This window comes from Zonotrichia leucophrys, chromosome 20 (genome assembly GCF_028769735.1).
Source record: "Zonotrichia leucophrys gambelii isolate GWCS_2022_RI chromosome 20, RI_Zleu_2.0, whole genome shotgun sequence".
Taxonomy (NCBI): domain Eukaryota; kingdom Metazoa; phylum Chordata; class Aves; order Passeriformes; family Passerellidae; genus Zonotrichia; species Zonotrichia leucophrys.
Window position 1 is genome coordinate 12,778,381 of NC_088189.1, and position 21,520 is coordinate 12,799,900.

Genomic DNA, 21,520 nt, shown 5'->3' on the forward strand with positions numbered 1-21,520 from the left:
TAATGAAAACTCTCCAGAGTCCCGACAGAGTTTGGCACTGATTGGTCAATAAGTCAGAACAATTCACATGAAACCAATGAAACAGTCAAACAGATTGTTGGTTAACAATCTCCAAACCACATTCCAAAGCAGCAAAACACAGGAGAAGCAAATCAGATAATGTTGTTTTCCTTTTTCTCTGAGGCTTCTCAGCTTCCCAGGAGAAGAATTCTGGGCAAGAGGATTTTTCCAGAAAATATGACAGTGACAAGTCTCTGTGCCCTTTGTAGAGCCCACATGTGGATTTTTGGTGCTGACAGGAAGGTCAGCAATGGGATGTTGCCCTTCACTGGCAGAGGGGAAGTGTTTTAATCTGGGGAGATGCATTTGCCACTTTCTTCTGCCTTCTCCTGGACTGCAGTGCTTTGGCAGGGGCAGCTCCCAGCACTGACACTCTCATCCCTCCTGCCTCAAACTGGAACTGGGTGATGCTCCTGCCTCTGCAAAGGGGTTTGAGGTGTGAACCACAGAATAAGAAAGGTTCCATGGGTCCCTATTCCCCAAGAACATCCTCAGAAAGAACTTCAGGATATCCCTGGGTTTTTTGAGTGTCCCCTTTGCAGAGGCAGCATAACTTTGTCCAGTTCAGCAGCAGCATGAACTGACCTGAGCATGGCTCACACCAGGCCAGGATGCACTGGAGACCTCTTCTTGGTGGGCTCTGCTGTTGTTTCTGTGAGGGGAACGGGATGAACATTAAAACATGAGCTCAGAGGCATTTCAAAGGAAGGATAGCATTGACCTGCAGCATGCTGTCACACAACAATTTATCTTTCACCACCAGGGCCAATCCTGCCAGAGAACCTCCCACATTCTGAGGTGTCTGAGCCCTTCAGTGTCATAGTTGACATGGTCACAAAACAAAGCAACACTCTGTTTTCAGAAGGCTTCAAACCTGTTGTATTCAAGCATGCATGCTTTTTATACATTCTTACAAAACTCCTAAGTTTACACTTTACTCACTGGTCAGGAAAGACCAACAAAGTGCTCATTGGAACAGGCAGTTGCAGGTTTCTCTTATTTATCCTTCTTCCTTTCTTGGCCTCTATGTCAACAACCTTGGTAGGAAATTCTTTCAGGGTAAACATGGATCCTCCTATCAAACCTCTTTGGCTCACAGAAGTCACTGTGAAACCTCTTCCACACTTCAGGATGAGGAAGGATGAGTGACACCACCTTTCCCAGACAAGACGAAACCTCAGGAAGAAACTGGAGAAGGCACAGAGCCTCCAGCAGCCATCTCCAGCCCCTGGCTCACCAATTAACAACAACCCAGACTAATTAGCAATTACCCCTTGGCTCTGCTCATCCAGGCTCTCCAGCAGCAAGTCCCAGAGCAGATCCCAAGTAAAGGGAATGGCTTTATCCATTAAACTGTTCCTGGGGTTATTAATCATGGAACAACTCTGAGCACTTCATGGCTGTCCCTGCCTCCCCTGCACAGCAAGGGCTGGGCTGGAACAGAAACCTCTCTGTCCAGAGCCCCTGCAAGAGAGGGAATTTCTCCATCAGCTGCAGAGTCAGACACAAGTGCACGGCACAAACCAGCTCTGGTGGTGCTGTCAGGCAGCAGGCCAGTGGGATACAGCCAGCCCACAAATATTAATCTCTGCTTCTGACAGGCAGCTGAGAGTGCCTTTAGATTGGCCAGATTCCCAAATCCCTGAAGATTTGAGGAATTTTTCTCTGTTTTTCACTTGTATAAACCAACACAACCTCAGGTTGGTGGCTGTAAAACAAAGGGTGCAGCTCCCAGGTTAGAGAGAAGGGTGGGAAAAGGCTGAAGGGCTTCCTTGGATCCTGGAGTGGAAACTCCCTGTTACAGAGCAGTGACAATTTCTAACAATTAACAGGCAATTAAGGCACCTCCCACCAAGAGCACCTGGACTGTGGATGCTGCAGCAGGAGCAGCACTGCTGTTCCAGTCTGAGGGCATCAAACCTGCTGGGCTGAGCACACCAACGTGGCAATGGAGCAGTTTTGCTGCAGGCTTCCTGAAATACCTTCAGAGGGTCGAAAAAATCTTGACTATCCTTAATTTCACATCCACACAAGGAAGCAGAGGAGCACTGGGAATTGACTGGGGATTTTTACTGTCCATATCAGCTCTCCAGCAGCAGATAATGGAGTAAATGAATTGTGCACTGATTCAGTGCCTAGATATCAACAATTAAGTAGCTTGAGATCTGCAGAAAAAAGAGGAGCATTGATTACTGACAGTGGGAGCCTTTAAATACTTTGTGCTGCTGCTAGCTGCAGAGCAAACCCTTCCAGTTCCCCACGTCTCATCTCCCTGGGCTGCTCTTTTTTTGTTGTTTGTATCTGTTCAGCAGCAGAGAAAACAGCCCATGGCATGAGTGCAGACAGCAAAGGGCTTGGCAGGTCTCCTCTGTGCATAGATCTCCTAGACCCAGGTCAGGCAGCAAAGCCTCATCTCCCCCAGGCTGCTGAGACGTGGAGGAGCTTCCTGAGTCTCTAATGTGACATGAAACCACCAAATCTCCCTCCTCTCCCCGAGCTAATAAGAGGCAAGGAGGCAAAAGCACAGGTATTAATGCAGCAGGCTGACAAACACGCTGCTGACAGCAGCAGAATGGGGGAAATCGCAGAGGGAGCAGAATAATAACCCAGCCAGAGTTAATAATAAAAGCTTGAGAGCATTCTCAGGGCTCTGGAGAATGGATGTGTCACTGGCTCCTTCCTGCCTGGGCCTGGGCACAGGGATGTGCTGGGTTTGGGGCTGTGTCAGCCTCCCTGTGCCCTCTGGGCAATGCCAGCTGCTGATGGGCAAAGCCCAGTGTGGAATGGGGATAATGGGATGGGGGGGTTGGCATGAGCTGATCTTTAAAGCCCCTTCAGCCCAAATTATTCTGTGGCTCTGTGGTCCCAGCCAGGTCAGCACCACCACAGATCTTTGCCCAGAGCTCAGTGCAAATAACAGTCACTGCAGAGATGCAGAAACCTCCATTTTTGTGTGTTTTTAGGCACCATTACTGCAGCTTTCCATGGTGGCAGAGGCTCTGGAAGCCCCCTGAGGTGGTGCTTGTGCAGCATGTCCTGAGCTGTAAGCAGAGCTCATCTCAAAAAAGAGCAGATTCTAACACAAGGTTTTGGGGCAGAGGTTTTGAGAGCTTCAGCTGAGTAAATACCCCAACACTGAGCTCTTTAACCAGAGTGATGCTCAGAGCAGCTCCCAATTAACCTTTTCCCTTGGTTATTCCAGCAGGCTCCAGGACACAGCAGGAGTGACAGAGCAGTGAGAACAGCACTTTAACCTGTCAGGGCAAATTTATAATTCAGCACCAGGATTAATAGCATGTATCACATTTAAAGTCCTTAATATATGTGGCCAGGCAGATTAGCAGATGAATATGAAATCAGTGCCCCAGTAGCAGGCACAAATTATTCAGGCACTGACTGTCCTACCCTGCAACAACAGCAGAGCCAGGGGGCTTTGGGTGCACCAGGAATATGGAGCACCCATAAATCTGTACCCAGCCCACATCCAGCACTGCAAGGCTGAACAGGGATAGGGAATTGTGGTGTTCACATTCTCTGGAAAAATCCCTTCACCCAGGATTTTTCTCCTGGGAAGCTGAGGAGCCTCAGAGAAAAGGAAAACAATTCTTAGCTCATTTGCTTCTCCTGTGTTGTGCTCACATGTGGAATGTGTTTGGAGATCGTTTACCTACAGGTGATTGTTCCATTGCATTCTGCTGGGAGTTGTTTTCACTCTTTGGCCAATCAGGGCCAAGCTGTGTCAGGACTCTGGAGAGAGTCACCAGTTTTCATTGTTATCTTTTAGCATTCAGTAAGTATCCTTTCTGTATTCTTTAGTATAGTTTAGTATGATATTCTTTAATATAATGTAGTACTATAAAAGAATAAATGAGCCTTCTGAGAACATGGAGTCAGATTCATCATTCCTGCCTTTGTTGGGACATCCCTGCAAATACAATAGGAAATGTCAGTGATTAGAACCTAGAGAGCTTTGTGTTCTCCAGGACACTGTGAATTCCAAACAGCACATCCAGAGAAGCAATTCCCACGTTTCACCCAAAGGATACTCAGCTGCAGGGAGAGGCTGTGCCTTCTTCTGGGCTCACCTGAACTCTGCAGAGTCCAGAGGATGAGTTTGGTGATGGAAGTGCCCAAGGCCAGGTTGGACAGGGCTTGGAACAACCTGGGATAGTGGAAGGTGTCCCTGCCCAGGGCAGTGCAATTGGATGAGCTTTAAGATCCCTTTTGACCCAAACCATTCAGTGATTCTGCATTTTCTGACCTTGCAGAGTTGCGGGTGACCATCCTTGCTGAAGGGGAAGGAGGAAAACTGCAGGGTGCTTTTTGTCATTAATGCTAATTTACCAAACTTATAAAACTGCCTGCACCCCCATGGGGGTGGGCTGTTGTGGACATTTTTCTATAACTGCCCCTGAAGGCCTCCAACAAAGACCAGCTTTCATATCACCTCCTGTACTAATATCATCTCAAATTTGTTGTTTCGTGTACAGGTTGTAAAGGCATCACCAGGGCACGGCCAGCAAAGAGCAGCTGCAGGGCTGGGGATGCCCCGTGTTGGAATGTTGGGGGACACAACACAGATGATGGCCTTGGACCTGGTTAACATAAGAGATTTGATAACAGGATGCCTTGGCAAAAACAAATGGAACTTTGAAAATTACACCTAGATTGGAAGAAGATTAAATCAGACAGGTTTACCACAAAAAGGAAATCCCATTAAACTCTGCAAGCAGATGTTGTTATATGCATAAGTTTGTGTGTTTGACTTTAACCTAATCAATGTAGTACACATTACTAGTCTCCCTAAAATAGTATATAAGTGTTTGTATCTCATAATAAAATCAGGTTCTGATCACCAAGTCACTCTCCCTGTCTCTCTCCATTGCTGCAGCCGCCATCCCCAGGTGTGTGAGTGACACCCAGCAGGGCTGGGCTGGTGACAGGCTTTAAAACCACACAGCTGGGACAGGGAGAAAGCAGAGCCTGCTCCTGGTGCAGCCAGGGTGGGAAGGACTGTGCGAAACAACCCAGCAGCTTCTGCTCCACAGCTGGCCCCAGGCTGACCACAGAGCCCAGCAGTGCCTGTCACTGCAGGGCAAAAAGGCATTGAAATAATGTGTAATGAGAAATATTTTTTTTTTATTTTATTTTATTTTATTTTATTTTATTTTATTTTATTTTATTTTATTTTATTTTATTTTAATTTTCTGACACCTGGCTACTTGCTTCCATTTCAGGGATAAGGAGGTGGAGCTGAGAAAGAGCTGGGCAGGTTCTGGTGCTCCTGGGGGCATTGGACATGGACACTCTCTCCCAAAAGCAAAGGAGAGAAACTGCTGGTGAAAATCTGGGATTTCCTCCTTCTTTCCTAATGCCCATCTGCAGCTTGAATGAAAGCCAGCACTGCCTATGCTCACCTGCTCACCTGCACATCTCCCTTGCCAAGGGCATCACCACAGGCTCTCATTCCTGCTGGGACTTCCAGTGGGTCCCACAAACATATTTTACACCTTTGGATCCTCACAGTGTTGCCTGTGAGTGCTGGTGGCAGGAATTCAGCCTTTGGGTTGCACAGCCTTCACTGCAGAACTGGACAGAGTAGGCCACAGATTGAATTATTTTTAATTGTTGTTGTTTGTTTCTTTGAATTGTTTTAATTTTATTAAAATCTGTGTGATTTTATCCATGTCAGGTTGCCACATGAGGGAGGCCTGGGTCCCTGATAGCTCAGCCTGTGCAGAAATGAGACAATTCAGAATTACCCTTGGTGCATCCCAGCCCTACCGTGGGGAACTTTAATGTCCCAAAGGGGGATTGGGGTCACCTCCACACCAGGGACATCCCTGTGCTCCTGTTTGAACTGAGCTGCACCCACAATTAACACATCCAGCTATTATTGTTCATTGCATGTGGTGGAGAAGCCTTCATTCATCATTTTAACGAGGATGTTCTTCGTTAAAAGAGCCCATATAGTTTATTTATAGCCTGGCTGAGTTTATCCTGTGCTTTTAGCTTCAGATCCTACCAGACCTCTGCTGTTAAATCTCTCTGCCTTATTTTGGGACCACTCGTCCTTAACCTCCTCTTGGCTAAGTTTATCTGACTGAACTTTGGGAATCATTCACCTGCCTGACTTTACCTCATTATTGAATCTTTGCTCTGGTGCATTCCTAAATATCTCCTCCAATTTAGGGGAATCCTCCTTTGGTTGTGGGAATTGCACAGGGATGGATCCAACTTCCCATGACTGTGATGCCTCAGGGTTCAGCATTTATATTTTTCAGATTCTGTGCTGCTTTAGTGTGTGGGTCTGGGCTTCATATGAGGGGATGGTACTGATCACCTGTGGCTGGGACATGCTGTGGACCTTCACTCCAAGTGCTGATTCCCCTCACACCTTCCCTGTCCCACTGATTTCCATCTCAGCCCTGCCCCACTGCAGCCTTTCTCCAGGGAATGGCCCCACATCCAGCCCCACTTCACTGCTCTCAGTTTATAACCCAGATAACCCAGCCTGCTTCCCAACAGCAGTAAGACCTCTCCACCAACTTTTTGCTGCCTGAAGCTTTCCGAGTCACAGAATGTCCTGGGCTGGGAGGGACCCCCAGGATCAGCCAGGGCAGCCCCAGCCCTGCACAGACACCCCAACAGCCCCACCCTGGGCACCCCTGGCAGCTCCTGGAGCTCTGGCAGCCTCAGTGCCCATTCCCTGGGGAGCCTGGGCAGTGCCAGCACCTCTGGGGAAGAGCCTTTCCCTGGTATCCAGCCTGAGCCTGCCTGGCACAGCTCCAGCCATGCCCTGGCTCCTGTCCCTGTCACAGAGCAGAGATTGGTGCCTGTTCTATATTTTCTCCAGGGTCATCAGTACAAATATTGAACAGCACAGAGCCCACATGCTCATCCTTGCAGGAGCTCATTCCAGCATCCTCCTGACCATGGCAGGGATTCACAGCTCAGATTCACCACTGGGAAGGTTTAAAGGTCCAGAGAGTGACAGGACAAGGGGGACTGGCTTTATTTAAACTGAAAGAGAGGGGGTTTAGATGGGATATTAGGAAAAAAATCCTTCCTGTGAGGGTGGGCAGGCCCTGGCACAGGGTGCCCAGAGCAGCTGTGGCTGCCCCTGGATCCCTGGCAGTGCCCAAGGCCAGGCTGGACAGGGCTTGGAGCAGCCTGGGACAGTGTAAGGTGTCCCTGCCATGGCAGAGGGTGCAATGAGGTGCTCTTTAATTCCCCTCTCAACCCAAACCAGTCAGTGATCCCATGGTTCTAAGTTTTCCATCTACTTAACATGCACCATGTTGAATTCATTACACTGTAATTCCTTAATTGCAATTAATCTTATTATATCAAGGAAAACATTATCCTCACACTCATCACAGTGCTTACAAGAACCACACAACCCCTTTGCAAAGCCCAGGCATGCAATTACTAAAATTATTAATTTTATAATTGACCACTTAATTTAAAATTAATAGAGAAGCACCGAAACAACCACTAGAAAATTTTTGGCAGTAGCTGGAATGCACCTTTCCATCCCAAAGCTCCTGGAGAGTAACTCTCAAAGCTCCTTGTGGACTGAGGAATCCTTCCCATTGGTTCATCTGATTTGATATAATTTCTGGAGAAAAATAATGAGGTTTTTATTCTGAAAGGACCCCAGGAGGGGATTTACCTCAGCAGGGCAACTCTACCTGGGCAGGTCTGGACCTCCTCATCTTCTCTCTTTCCTTCCCAGGTAGTGCTGGAAACATTTCTTCTCAAACTTCTTCCTGGGATCCCCTGCTCTGCCTGTCCCACTCTGAAAGAATAATCTGAGGGATTATTCACTCTCATGATCTGCTCCCCCTCCTGCCCCAGGAGAGCTGGAAGGTAAAAATCCACTGCAGAGATTTTGGGAGGAATTTTCTAGTGGGGAGAATCAGCAAAATGAAGATGAGTCTTTCAAAACCATGTTGCTACTCTTCAGCTCTCTGTGCACAGAGGCAGCAGAGGAGCAGGAGCTGTAGGCACTGGGTTTGAAGTCTGGCTGACAGCAGACTAGGGATGCTGGAATAATAGGGAGGCATTGTCAGTGCTCAACAAGGGCTGGAAATCACAGGAAGCTGGAGGAAAAGGAGTGAAAACACATAAAAAATAAAAGGATACAGAGGAGTAGCTGAGTGATGTTTCACTCCCTTGTGACAGTGCAGTGAGAGTGTGGATTTCTGCAGAGTGTATTGAGAATTTTGAATGTGCAGGTGATTCTTTAATTTTTTTTAAAAAATTAATGTCTTTTTAGTCAAGAAAAAACCTCCACTGGCCTTGTCTTGATGCTGCAGCTCCTGATGCCTTGCCTGAAAGTCCCTGGGGAAGAGGGAATATCTGAGAGCCACACCTGCTGCCAGAATGCTCTAACTTATTAGCAGGATCTCAGCAGCATCCCTTAGCACCTGCACCAGTGTCAGAGGGAGACAACAACTGCATTGATTTCAATTATCCTTTGCAGGGGGTGCTTAATGCCCAGATTTGTCTCTCCCTTGCAGTGCTCAAAGCAGATTCACACAGTGCAGCTTTAGCAGAAATGTATTTCAATAAAGGTAATGAAGAAGGAATCTTTATTTCCTCCAGTGCTTGTCTGAATTTCTTTCTTGGGCAATATCCCAGTGGGAGCCGAGGCCATGGATCAGGCCTGGGAGCACAGCTGGAAATGAGTTGATATTCCTCACACTGGCACCACACCACACTAAAAGCATTTGGGGCACTCTGAAACAGGTGTAAAAGCATCACTGTCAAAAACTGTGGCCTGCATTTATGGAAACAAAAGCCATCCTTGTGGGTGAGGAGTCCCTGAGGGGAAAATCGCTGGAGGCCAGGAGAGGATGCGCTGAGATCAGCCTGCCCTGGGTGTGTCCTTGCTCCCACAGTGACCACTGACTGCTGAGATGGTGTCCAGGCAGGGTGGAGCTTCTTTCCACGGCCATCCAGAGGTGCCCTTGTGTCACATCTCCATCTACAGAGAGATGCAGGACCTGCCCCAGCCAGGGTGTGTGGCTGGGGGGAGGAAATACAGCCCAGAGAGTGGAACTGTCCTGCTGCAAGGATGTGTGTTGTGTTGTGTTCTGTTGTGATTTCAGGGTTTACCCCAGAACCTCGGATCCCTGCCTGATAATTCCCTCCCAGGTGTGTCAGTCCCCTCTCCTTTCCCCTCCCAGCACTGTCTGTCAGTCCTGGCATTCAGAAGGGCATTGAGTGATTGGCAGATTCACAGGATGCCCTCTACCCCTGGGGGGCATTGGGCCATCCAGGTGTCCTTTGTCCCTTTGTCCCTCCCCTCCTGTCCCTGCTTGGTGGCTCCCTGCCCCTTCCCTGCCCCTCTCCCCGGGGTTAAAGGAGCAGCAACCACGGGCTCAGGGAGTTCTGTTGGAGCTGGTGCTGCATTCAGAGGCCTGTGGGCCAGAATAAAGCTCTGGATCCAAACCCTCCATCAGAACCGACTCCTTTCCTTCACCATCACCTTAAAGCAAGAGGGAAACCTGAGGAGCAGCCCCTGTTATGGGGGGAAGCTCCATCCCAGCACCACCAGAGCTCCTGCAGGCCTGGCCTTGTCCCCATGGGCCCAGCTCCAGCACCCAGCCAGGCAAAGGTGTCTGTGGGGTGAAACACCACACACCCAGCCAGCCCAAAGTGTCTGTGGGGTGAAACACCACAGTGCCACTGTTTGGTTCAGCACCAAGGGCCAGGCAAGCTCAGGCACGTCCCGACTGGCTATATTGGTATTATTCCAATATAGACGTGTTTCACCACTGCCCTGTGCTTGCAGAGAGTCCTGGCTCTGTCCCTGGCTGAAATGTCCCTGCTCCATCCTCAGTGTGCTTTAGGCTCCTGCCTTTGCCTCCAGGGAATCTCATTCCCTGTGATGCATTTGTTGTAATCTCCTGTGTCCACCAGGTTCAGAACCAAAATCAGCCAATAAATATTTGTCTGTTAGAAGGCATGAGCCAGGACCACTGAAGAGAAACATCTTTGTTGGATGTGTTTTTGAGCAATCTGGTCTAGTGGAAGGTGTCCCTGTCCATGGCAGGGGCTGGAGGGAAACGAGCTCTAAAATCCCTTCCACCCCAAACCAGTCTGGGATTCTGTGATCTGTCATTGATGCCCTGTGAGGGCTGACCTAGAACAGAGACTGGACAGAGCTAAAGAGTAAAATAGACATTTATCAAAAGGCCTAAATGGCTCCACCTTGGGCAGCAAGAGCCCAGCCAGGGCTGCACCCAAGATGAACCAAAATGGTCCCAAAATGCACAACCGGGCACAGGGTCTCTCCCTTTGATCAGTGTCGCAGACATCTTTTTGTGAAAATCCTTTTCTTTAGGATTTTCCCTTCTAAGAAGCTGAGAGGCCTCAGAAATAAAATGTAAACAATGGTTATCTGCTGCTGTAGAATGGAACAGGTGTGTCTGTGATTGGGCCATCTTGAATGTTTACAATTAATGGCCAACCACAGACCAGATGGCTTAGACTCTCTGAGCCACAGACCTTTGTTATTCATTCTTTTCTATTCTATTCTTAGCTAGCCTTCTCAAGAAACCTTTCCTTCTATTTCTTTTTAGTACAGTTATAATGTAATATATGTATCATAAAATAATAAATCAAACCTTCTGAACATGGAGTCAACATTCTCGTCTCTCCCCTCATCCAAGAACCCCTGTGACCACTGTCACAGATCAGTTCTGCTCCATTGTGCTGGGACAGTGCCCTGCTGTCCTGGGCTGCAGACTGGAACTGGCCCAGCCTAATTCCAGATCATGCCTGGGCTGCCTTTCTCTCATTTCTTCCTGTGAACCAGCCCTGGTGTGTTCTCCAGGAGCAGCATCTGCCTGGGATGCAACAAGCAGGACCTTCCCCAGGTATTTCCATTGCAATATCCTTGAAAATGTAACATAAATTGAAAATGTGAAATAAATTACATTCCCTGCAGCTGTGTGATCAGAGAAATGGGGGCACGCCTGCCTCCCAGAGCCATTCCTGGTGTCATCCATGGCATCATCCATGGCATCCTGACCCCCTCACACCCAGGCACAGACCCAGAGACAGAGTCATTACCCAGTCTCCCTGTACCCCAAACTTGCACAGCTCCCCCTGATCCCAAAACAGCTACAAAAGGGCTTGGGTACAGAGCTTGTGGCAGATCCCTGAGCTTGCCCTGGCCTCCAAGGACTCATCATTCCAGCTCCTTCCTGTGCAGGGGACCATGATGAGGTGACAGTGACACATTCACTGTCTCTTCCAGCTGTCCTCTCTGCCAGCCCCATCGTTCATTTGCCCCCTCCAGGACGTGTTGGCTCCCTGGGAATCACTCTGAGTGACAGAGACTTCAGAACTATAAACCACCTCCTTCTGTTTCCTCAGTGAAAGCCTAATTGATGGAACAAAAAGACTTTTGAGGCATGAGAAACATCAGACAGCGAGTTCCCAGGCTGCTCCCTCCTCTCTGCACTGCCTGCAGAGCAATCCTTGCTGGCATCCAGGTGCAGGATCACAGAGCCAGCTCTGCCTTTCCACATGACCCCGGGCACTTCTCATTATCCCAGCATGAGGAAGGATCCCCCCGAGCAGGGGCTCACACTGCCAGGACTCGTTAACCTTCTGCAGCCTGCCTTCAAAAACCTGCCTGAGAGGCTGCAAACATCTACCCTGGAACGGGCTTGCCCAGCTTTTGCTTCTCTTTGAAGGGAATGCTGGAATGGAGGGGTCTGGTGCAGGTTTTCAGGTGGGAATAGAAGCAGGGCAGTTTGCCAAGGGAGGGAGATGCAAAGCTCTCCTTGGAGTTCTCCATGGGTGGGAATGGAGCTGGGGAAGGGTCTGGAGCACAAGGAGGGGCTGAGGGAGCTGGAAAGGGGATCAGCCTGGAGAAGAGGAGGCTCTTGTGGCTCTGCACAGCTCCTGACGGGAGGGGACAGTGGCTGGGGGGTCGGGCTGTGCTCCCAAGAACAAAGAACAGAACAGGAGGAACTGGCCTCAAGGTGTGCCAGGGAAGGTTCAGGTTGGATATTATGGAAAATTTCATCACTGAAAGAGAAGTTGAGCACTGGAAGAGCTGCCCAGTGCAGTGGTGGAGTCCTCATCCCCGGAGGGATTCAAAGGATGAGTGGATGCGACACTTTGTAATATGGTTTAGTGGGAATGGTGGTGTCTGGTTGAAAGTTGGACTTGATAATCTTGGAGGTCTTTTTCAACCTCAGTTGTTGTGTGATTCTTAGTGACTGAGCCCAGCTGCATCATCCAAGGAGGGACCTTTCCTGGCTACAGGGGTGGCTCCTGTGCCAGGATGAGAACATTGAGTGTCCCAGACAATGAGATGGGGTGGGAAATGATGAGACTTAAAAGCACAGCCCCAGAAATCCCATCTCTGTTTCCTCTCCCTGCTTTCTTCAGCTTTGAGGTGCCTCAGGTCATTGTTTTCAAACTTTTCTTTCCAGTTTGGAGTCTCATTTACAAGGCAGAAGCTGGAGTTCAAAGCAATGCCTGGGAGCCAGGGTGCCAGAGCGTTATGGAAAAAAATAATAATTAGGAATCAGAGGAGTAGTGAGGAAGTTGGCAACTTGCTACAGACCTTTGCTAAATTCAGGCCACTGAGCCTGAGGTGTAAACAGCCCTATCTGATTGCTGCATCTTCATTTTCTGGTTTTGATCTTACCTTATTTATTTCAGATAGATAACAAGGAATGTGCTGTGCTGTAATGAGAAAGGCCCATCCTGAGAGCAGGCTGAATTTTGCTGTCACAGCCCCTTGTGAAACCAGGAAACTGCAACAGGAAAGGGCTGCTCATCACTGGTCCAATTTTCAGCCTGAACTGCATAAAAATGCAAGAAATAACCTGCTGTCATTAGTAGTCCAATTACAAAGTTCCTCAGACTCACAGAGTGGATTGTCTGCTTACACAAACCTCATTTCAGTAAAACATTTCAGTTAAATGTCAGGATTTGAAGACTCTCACCCACCTTCTCAGGAGCTTTGTCCATCCAAGGCCAGGTTAGATTGGAGTTGGGGTTGGAGAAATCTGGACTAGTGGAAGGTGTTCCTGCCCATGGCAGGGGGTGAGATAAGATTGAAATGAGGATGAGATTGAGATGAGGATGAGATTGAGATAAGGATGAGATTGAAATGAGATGAGATTTCAGGTCCCTTCCAACACAAACCATGCTGTGACCCTGTGATTCTATCAACACCAATGAAAACAGAGATAAAGCCGAACAAGTGCTGAAGAACAGCTCTGCAGTCTGACTCCTTGTGACCAGCCCAGGCACTGTTTGCAAAGTTGAGCCACCAGTTGTGTCCAGGGTTCCCAAATCCCATCACCACCATGGACTGGCACTGAGGACTCTGCAGAGCACAGCTGTTTCCAGCTGCCAGCATTGTTCTCTGGATTCTGAGGTGTCCCTCACCAAGCAGGGAGCCAGGAGGGTTTGAGGTGACACTGGGCACCAGCCAGGCTGCAAAGGCACCTCCTAGGAAACTGTCTGCCACCCTGGAGGATGGGCAGGAATCATCCTGGCTCCTTGACAATACCAATAATGTGGTTAAAGGAGAACAGGAGGCGCTCAGTGATACTTTGGTCAACTTGGTTGTCGCAGACATCTTTTATGAAAAATCCTTTTCTTACGATTTTTTCCTCCTGAGAAGCTGAGGCCTCAGGAACAAAATGTAAACAATGATTATCTGCTGCTGTGGAATGCAACAGGTGCATCTGTGATTGGTCTCATGTGGTTGTTTCTAATTAATGGCCAATCACAGTCAGCTGGCTCGGACAGAGAGCTGAGCCACAAACCTTTGTTATCATTCTTTCCTATTCTATTCTTAGCTAGCCTTTTGAGAAAATGTTTTCTTCTATTCTTTTAGTATAGTTTTAATGTAATATCTATAATAAAATAATAAATCAAGCCTTCTGATGAAACATGGAGTCAGATCCTTGTCTCTTCCCTCATCCAAGAACCCCTGTGAACACCATCACACTTGGTAACATCTAGAAGGATTTGCTGGAAAAAGTTATCTATGGATCAACTTTACACCAAAGCCACAAATGGATTATTGCTTTATTTCCAGGCAATTTGCTTCTAGCTTGGGCTTTCTAAATTCACCCTGAGTAAGGATTTTAAGCAAAGGAGAGAGTCCTTTGGTTTCCTGAGCAATGATTTGTTCCCAGAATTGAGGTTACCAGCAGAACATTTATAGAGGCAGGACCTCAATTATAACCTCTCAATTGCCTTCAATCCTCTCAGGCCCAGACAGCTTTTCTCAGGGCAGTGACACCTCTGAGGCTGAGACACCTGCACAAAAACCACAGTTTGTCTGGTATTGTGTAATTATAACCAGAGGAACATGCAAGATGTGGTCATCAAAACTTCATCTTTGCTTGGCTGATGTTAAACCAGCCACAGAGAGTCAGAAGCCTGAATGTCTGTGTTAGACTGAGCTGGCCTTCCTAAAGCATGAAAGATTGTTTGCCTGCCTAGAAATGTAGTGTATATGGGGCTGTGTGCATGTTCCAGTAGGGGAGATATCATAAAAATAGGTGGCAGGGAGAACAAAACACTTAAACTGATTTAGAGCAGGGAAGACACAAGATGGCACAAGTAGCATTTCAAGGATGCTCTGTGAAGTTGAGAAACGAGTCATTCCTGCACTGCCTTAAAGCCACAGCCCCCTCCCTGCAACACACTGAGCAGCACAATTGCACCATAAATCCTGGGCTTGCCCAACAAAGGTCCCTGGGCAGTAGCTCATGGGGGTGTCAGACAACCATGGGAGGCATCCTAAAGCTGTCTGAGCAGATTGTGTTATTCCACACACCTCCAAAGGCCCCAGACAAGGAGTTTGCTCTCAGGAGCTGCTCCCTGGGCTGGGTTTGCTGTGCAGCTCTCTGGGCCCCGTTGCCATCAGCAGAGTGCCCTGAACACACAGGGCTTGTTACAAAACCCACAGAGTGCTCTGGATGGGGCTGCTGCCTGATTGCTTGGTGGCATCCGCACAGGGACAGGGAGGTCAGAGCTTGTGGAGGACACACAGCAGAGCTGGGGCAGCAGCAAACACCCCTCCCTGTGCTCAGCCACCTCCTGGCAAGAGCTGAGCACCCTGAGCCCCTGCACAGGGCAGAGAAGATGAGGAGTCCTGGTGGTGCTCAGAACCCAAAGCTGTGGCTGCAGAGCTGAGCTGGTGTCCCCAGGAGCCTGCCCTGTGTCCTGCTGGCACCCCGGGGCCTGGCCTGGAGCCTGCTCACAAATCTGTCCTGAATGTGCAGCCAAGCCCTACTCTAATCCCCTCAGGCAGTTCAGGTCTCCAGGAGGAATTTGTAGCTCTGGTTTCTCTTCTCCCTTCCTGCAGCCTTGGGATGATCCCAGGGTGGCAGGCAGCAGGAGCAGCCTTCCCAAGTCACACTGACATATCAGCTCTGGGCTCTCCACTGGAGCACTCCCTCCTCCCCTTCCTCTGGGGTCCCCCACACCAAGGGCTTTGATTCCTTCTTTGCAAAAATGTGCTGTGCTATGATGTTAATGGGAGCCTTGAGACTGCAGCTGGGCCATAACATTATCCTGCTTTCCTTTCTTCCTTCATATCAGAAGCTTCAATTAAAGCACACCTTTCCCCCTGCTCTGTGTTGTCTGGTTGCTCCATTTAATGAGAAGTGTTTTCCAGGTGCTCGTGCTGAAGCACTGAATCCCCAGTCCTACTGCCAAGCCTTTTTAGTGTCTTGCTCACACTCTCCAACAGGGATTTCGATTTGAGATGCTCCTGCCTCCCCAGCTGTTGTAATTAGAAAAGCTACCCATTTTTTTAAAAGGTTGCAGAGTTCACAGGTTGGGCCAGTTGCTGTAAGGGTCGAGTTCTAACTGTTTGTTGTGGAAATCACCTGTTGTTATTAGTTTTCCGTTAGCTACCTGTCAGTTGATGGTTAAGAATTCCCCTTTTTGTCGGGGGCACCCTGCTGCTTCCTGGAGGATAGTACCTGGTGAAGAGGAGGGGACATCGGAGTTGGCATGCAAATGACCTCGGATCCAGCATACAAAGGGAGAAGCCCCTCACCAAACCTAGCAAAAACCTCTAAAAATAATGAGTCAACATGGAATTGAGGGATCAAAGTGATGTCTAGACGTGAGGAACAGAATCCAGTGTTCTCTAAGACCCTTTATACCCCTCACCCTAACCTAAAGAGATGTTGGCTGGAAAGAGGACCTCGAATATCAAACCAAAAAGCAGGGAATGTTTTAATGCTTTCGTGAGGGTGGAACCCTCTGCTCTGCCTGCAGACCAGCAGACACAGCTGCACTCCTCCTCCTCCTCCTCTGTGCCGCTCCTGGAAGCAGCAGCAGTGTGAGTGTGACCCATTGGTTCTCCCCACTCAAGCTGATTTTTAATAAAGGCATTAAAATGTAAAAAGATCTCCTGCCCTGTTTACTTCACCAGCTGAGCGCCTCACCTCATCTGCTGGGTGCTGTGGGCCCTGTGGGAGCCTGGCACAGAGCACATGGGGCTGGCAGTGCCCCAGCTTTGGGCAGGGAAACCCATGGAAAACACATTTCTGAGTGCTGGCCAGTGCCCTGCTGCAGGCCCATCTGCTTCTGCAGGGTTTCACCTTGAGGGGATTTGCCATTTTCACAGACCTGTGTTGAGCTCTGTGTTTCAGCAGTGCCCTCCTGTCCTGGGTGATGGAGGGGGTTGGACGAAGCAGTTCCCATCCCAGCAGGTGCACAGGGGAGGCCACAGGGCTCCCAGCAGGGACCACATCCCCTGGGCTGGCCCTCCACAGCCTCTCCAAAGGGTGCAGTGGCAACCTCAACATTCAGCCTGGAAAACTCCACCATGGGAGTGGCAGATACACCCGAGCCTCCAACACCAAAATTCCGTGTGTTTACTTAGAAACCCAGCACAAAAGGCATCCCTGCCTTAATTGCCAGATCCTTTTGACTTCCAGGGATCCTGGAATCACCTCTGTAATTAGCTCCCGTTCAGAAGATGCTCTGCCTTTGTGCCTCGCTCTTCCCTGACCTCGCTTCGAGCTCCTCTAATTGCCTCTCTGGAGCCGGCAGGGCAGGGCAGGGTTGCAGCAGATGCTTCCCAAAGCCCGAGCTCAGCACTGCCGAGGTGCTCAGGGTGTTAATTAGGTCGATAGCCCAATCACCGAGCCGCTGGGTAATGGTCAGAGTCTCCAGCCAGGGCTGCAGCCCGTGGTCGGTGTGTGGCTGCTCCCAACATCCCGCCTGGAAAATCCTCTGGCAAAGGGCACCGAGACCCCCCAGCTCTGCCTCTGAGCTTATCGGGGGCCAGCCTTTGCAGGGAGGCATGTGAAAATGTCAGCACAGATGGAGATTAAGCTGTCTTCACCTCACGTCAAAGCTGCCATCTGCTGCTCTCCTGCACGGCTTTAATCAGATTTTCTACAGAAAAAAAGAAAAAAGGAAAAAAAAAGGAGTGAGAGGGATGGGGAGGGCCCTGAGCACTCCCTGGACTTTCTGTGCTCGTGTGCAGAGGTCTGGAGAGCTGGAAAGGGTTTGTCTGGGCATTTCCCATGGAAAGGCTCTGTGTGGCTTCCTCTGGAAAGGCAGGAGCGGGCAGCAAGGACTCACATCCTGCTGTATGTAGAGCGGGCAGAAGCAAAGGCACTATTTGAAAAGAAAGCAAAAAAGTGGACCTTGTCCTCCAACACTGGTTTTGTTTGTTTAATCACCCAGCAAAGCCAAGTTTTCAGCTGATGAGGTTCCACCAGGAGCCTGCTTGGTTCCCCAGGTTGATCCCACCCCTGCACTCTCATGAACAATGAGCTGAGGAAGACAAGGGGGTAACAAAAAACCCCAACTAATGGGAGAGTTGGACAGTTTGCTCTACAGTCACATCACAATTTCAGTCTTGCCTTGCCTTCCAAGCCCAATATGTTCAAAGCTAAATATGCCATTGCTAAGTTGGGGACAAATCATTTCAGAGAACACAGAGTTTTTGTAGGGACACGGAGACTGGCTGAGCAGTAACCATATGTGTCCAAAGCCTACGAGATAAGCTGATGGAGGAGCTTCTGACATGGCTCACAAATCACAGTTTGTGTGGAGTGAGGCTTTGCCTTCTCCTGCTGAGCACCTGATCCACAGTAATCTCACAGACTTCCCTTCAGATCTGCTCATCAGCCACTCGTTCCCATCTGGAATTCCCACAGCTGGCCATTCCTTTCCAGACAGGCTTCATGCCCACCAAGCAGCATCTCCTTTTTATTTCAAATCATCTCCAAGTCAGCTCTGAATCTGTGCACTTCATTTGTGAGTCTGCTCATCCCAAATCCTGGCAGTCCCTTCCATGTGGAGGTGTCAGCCAGCTTGAGAAGTGTTTTCTGTGTTCCATCATCGGGACCATTAATGAAAGTGCTGAAAGCTCAGTCCATACTGCAAGCATCTTATTTTGACAGTAATCTGTCAATGATTGCTCCATCTATAATTTTCTAACCAGTTTTGCAACTACCCAATAATATATTCACTCAGATGGTATTTTTCTAGCTCATGGAAGTATCAGAGGAGACAGTGTCAAAAGCCTGACTAAAATCAAGATCTATGACATGGTCTGTTTCTTCTCTATCCAGAAGGCTTTTTGCACTGTCATAAAGGAAAATTAGATTGGTTTGACATATTTGTTCTTGACAAATCCATACAGACTGTTACTCATCCCTTTATACTCCTCTGTGAGCTCACAGATAGACTATTTGATTATCCACTTCAGTGTTTTCTGAAAACTGAAGTTTTATAGGTTTGAAAGGGAAGCTCCTGACTCTCTGTCTTCTTATTTAACATTTCAAAGGTTGGCATTTAAAAATGTCTCCTGTCTTTCAAGTTTTGCTGTGCCTCACACAGTGAATCCTTACAACTCTTGGTCAATTCTTCCAATATTTCCCCAGCTTCTGCTGTGGATACCACACAATGAAGTTCACCAAGACACGGGCAAATAAGAACATTGAGATTTTGGGGGGCACCTCTGTATTTCTCTTGGTATTTTCTGTTTTCTGGAGTTGTTCTTTGCATGAAAATAACCCAGTTAAGTGCACATTAATGCCTATCCCAGGTCCCTTGGGGAAGCCTTGCTCTGGTGCATCCCTGGGCTGTGTTATAAAGCTGCTTCCACTCCCCAGTACAAACTGGGAGCTGCTGTAGAACTTGAGTGCTTCCATGCCCTGGTGTGCCCCAGCCCATGGCAGAGTGGCATGGAGATGGCACAGGAATGGGGAATAGCTGGTCCCTTCACTGAGAGGGCTGCAGTTACCTGGAGGCAGCAGCCTGGAGCCAGAACCAGAGTTTTGCAGGACTGGCCTTTGAGGTGACCTTCAGATCAATCAGACTGATGAAGGGAGACAAGCCCTAACTCACCAGCCTGCAGAAGATGTCTTGTCAGCCTGTGGAGCTCTTAAATCATCCTTCTACTTGCAATCCATGGAATAGCCATGTGATCTGTCCTTCAGCATAAAGGCAGCTGCTGAGCTCAGAGAGGCTGAGGAGCAGCAGCACAGCTGATTTCTCTCAAGTCCGAAAGATCCAGCAGCTGTACCTGTCCCCATTTGGCTTCCTAATTTCACCTGCAAGTTCAAAAGCATTCCCAAGAGACTCAGTCTGCAGTCCAGAGCCTGCTGTCATTATCCACGACCCACCTGAGAGAGCAAAACATGCTCTGCTGTGCCCAGAACTGTGCTCCCAGGGGAGGCTAGAGAGGACACTGTTTCCCAGGAGGGATAAAAGGACCTGCTGGCCCTTTGCTTGACTGCTCTTCCTGCCCAAGTCAGATAATTAGGAGCAGCAGTTCCAGCTTTGGGGTTTCTACAGGGGAAGTTGTGATGTCTCCGAGCAGCTGCTCCTGAATTTGCTGCAGGATTTTGGGAAGTTTTTTACTGGATGGACTTCATAATATAAAGAGGCCACTGTAAAATCTGAACCTCCACTGCTGCTCTTGCTGCCTATGCTGTTACTCTGGGATCTGCTCCACCTTTGTGCAGAACTGCCAAAGGTCATTCATTTGTCAGAGACAATCAAATTTCCCTGCTGCTTCCTGAAAGATTGATGAGGTTTAAACATCTTTTATTTGATCATCTAAGCAGTTTGTGTCTGTCTATAGATTCCCTGTAGCTTGCACTTGGACTTTTATGTTTGTGCACACAGCAAAAAGGAGTGTGCAGGAAAAAAGGAGCATGCAGCATTTCTGGTGTAAAAATATCCCTTGGATTGTGTTGAAGTCCTTTGCCCATCGTGTTTTCCTCCTCAAACCATGACTGTGTTAATCAGGATCACTCACAGGGTTGTCTCAAGCCCAGACAGTATTCACAAGGCTCATTCCCTTCCTTTAAAAACTATTTCAGATAGAAAAGTGCCTTAGCGAGCCATAATTCATATAAGTGTCAGTAGAGGTTCATCTTGAAGATGGAATAAATGATTTTCATTATTAAAAAAAAAGAAAATATTTTATTTTGCAGGGGAAAAAAATCTAAACAAATTCCCCAAACTTAAAGGTAATAATGAGGGAAAGGGAGGACTTGCAAATGAAAAAAGTATATTTAAATAGAAACTCCTGCTATTTTTGAGAGTCCCTTGAAAACTGATTACCTGCATTGACCTGTGTCTAAAGCTATTGACAAAGATAAGCAAGGACAGGCAGTAGTCACTTCAGATTGAGTCCTGGTAGTTTGAATTAGATGGACCAAACAAGCTGGAATTATCCATTAAATCAGCAAAATCTGCTTGTCCTTTGCTTTAAAGCTTGATTAATGCTGACAAGCAGAGGACGTGGAGCCAGCCTTCCCCAGCCAAGCAGCACAGGAGATATGCCTGTCCATGGGTAGAGCCCCCCCTGCACCCCCTGTGCTGGAAACTGGGGTGGGATTCCAGAGGATCCTGAGTTGTAAAACATAATTTAGGGCTGTGTGTTCGGCCCCCATGTGTCAGAGCTGGGGCAGTTCTCTGCTGTTCCTGGGGCAGTTTTCTTTCTCTCTCCCACAGCCAACCCTCCCTCCAGGAGATCTCTGCTGTCCATGGCCACTGAGTGTCCCTGCAGGGCTGATCCAATCCCAGCATCCCATGGGGAGATGCTCCGCCCAGGGGAGGAGCCAAGCATTCCTCCCTGGATCCAATCTGAGCCTGGCCCAGCACAGCAGCCTTTGCCCCCTGCATTGCCAGAGGAGCAGCTTTCTGCTGCCCTGCATGGCCAGAGGGAGCCCAGGCCCATCTGCAGCAGCCCTGGAGCTGCAGAGGAAAACTCCCCCCTTGTGCAGGATCCCTGCTGCAGCAGAGCCACAGCTGGCACTGCAGGAGGGCTGAGCCCCCATGGGATGGGGCTGGGACACCCCCTGACACACAGGGGCCAGGGCCTGTGATCACTCTGGCAGGGTTGGTTTGTACTATTGCATTTATATTTTTAATTTTCCTAGTAAAGAACTGTCATCCCTATTCCCATATCTTTGCC

General features: G+C 48.7%; 1 long non-coding RNA gene across 1 annotated transcript; it reads left to right on the forward strand.

The window, feature by feature from the left end:
- The first annotated feature begins 5,065 nt into the window (after positions 1 to 5,065).
- Positions 5,066 to 7,915, forward strand: LOC135456446 (uncharacterized). Its single transcript, XR_010442550.1, has 3 exons — positions 5,066 to 5,178; positions 5,298 to 5,658; positions 7,799 to 7,915. It is a non-coding gene; the product is annotated as an uncharacterized LOC135456446 (long non-coding RNA).
- The last annotated feature ends 13,605 nt before the right edge of the window (positions 7,916 to 21,520 follow it).